Raw genomic sequence first — 2,500 nt, 5'->3', positions numbered from 1 at the left:
GTGTTTTAGGTATCAATATGTTAGAGTAATTTTTCAGTTGATTTTTATTTTCATGTTTCTTTTTTTTTAAATTTTTTTTTTTACCTGTTTTCTATTTTTTTTTCTGTCAAAATTGTCCAAGAATTCAAATTGTCTGGCGTCTTGAATGAGTTGACCCCCAGTCATTTACCTTGAACGGAAGTAGGCGTGCCTTTGTTAAGTACCCGTTCGAGGGTTCAAGTGAACATCAAGAAAAAGCGTTTGATCAGAGATCAACAGGGCCAAAACATGTTGTCGAACATGGGTGTGTGCGTAGTGTGTGTGTGTGTGTGTGTGCGACCAGAGGGTGTTTGTTTGTTTGTTTGTTTGCTTAACGCCCAGCCGACCACAAAGGGCCATATCAGGGCGGTACCATAGGGTGTAGAGTGCGACTGTGTTATAATTATGTAGAATGGAGCGCCCCTATATTATGCAGTCTGTTGGTCTTCCAAAGCAAGTTCTCACACAGCTAAACACGAAACTATACAAATTTGTATGGCAAAAACAATATAGTAATAAAAAAGCTTTTGAAAAGATAAAAAGGAAAATTATGGAGTCTGAATATGAGCATGGTGGATTGAAAATGATCAATATGTTTGATATACAGAAAGTGTTTTATTTAAATTGGATTGGACGGTTGCATGAAGCAGGTCGAGAAAATTGGAGTGCAATCCCAAAATGGCACATTCAACAATTAACAGATTTTAATCATTTGGCAAAAATTAATTGCACACAAAAGGAATTACAAGGAATCGAAAAAGTTCAAAATGATTTTTGGAAAGAGGTATTTTTGACATATCTTGATAATAAAAATAAAGTAGGTTTAGAGGAAGTTGACAGAAATGATGTTGGTAATCAACTGTTATTTAATAATAGACTGATTCAGTTTAAAGGTAAAGTATTGGATTTTGTAAAATGGCGCCAGAAAGGTTTTAATGTTATAAATGATTTGTTGAATGTTGAAAGAAATCAGTTTCTGTTATGTGAAGATGTTCAGATCACTGTGCAGCAAAACCCTGCAATAACCTTTTTTGAATACAACGCTGTGATGAATGCAATTCCAAAACAATGGAAAGATTGGATTGTAGACAACCCAGCACATATAGTTAATGTAGATATAACTGATGATGAATTGAATGTGTTTAAAAGCAAACCCAAGTTAATTAAGTTATATTTAAAGAAAAAACGGAATTATAGCATTGAAAAATCTCATGCAATCGATTTTTGGAAAAGAAAACTAGATTTTGTTTTTGTCGAACAGACGTGGTTGTTGCCACGACAGGTGACAAAAGAATTGCGCCTGCGTGTGTTGCAATGGAAAATTTGTCACAATTTATATCCCACCAATATTTTATTACATAAAATGAAAGTAAGTCAAACAAAAAACTGTAACGAGTGCCCACATATTTTGGATGTCATGGAACACTTTTTCTATGAGTGTCCCCGAATTAGAAGGTTTTGGACTTATATTGAAAAAATGTTGAACAGTCTGACAGGTCGGGCTTTCTTATTGTCTATTACAGATGTATTATTCGGAATCGAAAAATGTCAGGAATCAGCGTTAATTAACCATGTTTTATTGATAGCAAAAATGTGCATTAGCAAAGTTAAGAAAACTAAATCGCATATTCCATTGGAAATTGTATTTCAACAAGAACTTGCGCTACGAAAGGTGTATCCCCATTGTCCTTAGCTAGATTGCTGTTGAATTAAAAAGTAATTTAATGGAAATGTAACCTGTAATGCAAAAGAAAACAAAATTAAAATTTCATTGAAGAAAAAAAAAAAAAAAAAAAGACCAATGAAGAAGGATATGCTCACCGCCCAAAAAGAAAAGAAAAAGAAAAAAAAAAAAAAAAAAGAAAGAAAAAAAGACGAAAGAGGCAAAAAAGATGGGTTGAAGCAACCTTGCATGCAACTGAGGTCAAAAAAAAAAAAAAAAAAAAAAAAAAGAATGGAGCGCCCCATTTAAGTTCCGAATGTTGTCATATTTTTGAAGGTCGTACAAGGGAGGTTGGACTAGAGCTGAAGTTGGTGTCAGTTATGGATAATGAGAATTGTAGAACAAGGCGACTAGTCAGTCTCTGTTAAAGGTACTGTGTAAGCGATCATGTGCACCACTAGACATAATTATGTCCAGGCTTTTGCATGGCATAGCAGTATCCTTCCAGTTGGATACATACCAAATATGAATAGTCTGACTCCTTCTTGTGAAGAGTGAAGATTTTATTTTTTACTGAATCGCAGAATAACTCTGGTGTCATTTGCGAAAATATTCAGCCCAGCATCTTCTCTCTGCAAAGACAGCAGCCTCGCCAGCCTATTAACTTTCTGTATGTGTCTAAGTCACAAATCACAGAGTGTGTAAAGCACACAGACGGACGCATGGTTACTACTAGTGTTCAAATGGCAAGAACGTACGGAACCTTTAAAAAAAACAAAAAACACCTCAAACAAAAATCGAATTCTAACAGGTTTTCTG

General features: G+C 34.6%; 1 protein-coding gene across 2 annotated transcripts in view; it reads right to left on the bottom strand.

The window, feature by feature from the left end:
- Window positions 1-2,500, bottom strand: part of LOC138963025 (uncharacterized) — a 38,580-nt gene that overhangs the window by 34,417 nt on the left and 1,663 nt on the right. The gene's annotated exons all lie outside the window — the stretch shown is intronic.

Source organism: Littorina saxatilis, linkage group LG3, assembly GCF_037325665.1.
Source record: "Littorina saxatilis isolate snail1 linkage group LG3, US_GU_Lsax_2.0, whole genome shotgun sequence".
NCBI classification, from domain to species: Eukaryota; Metazoa; Mollusca; class Gastropoda; order Littorinimorpha; family Littorinidae; genus Littorina; species Littorina saxatilis.
The sequence above is the reverse complement of the archived record's forward strand: the minus strand, read 5'-3'. Positions and strand labels throughout refer to the sequence as shown.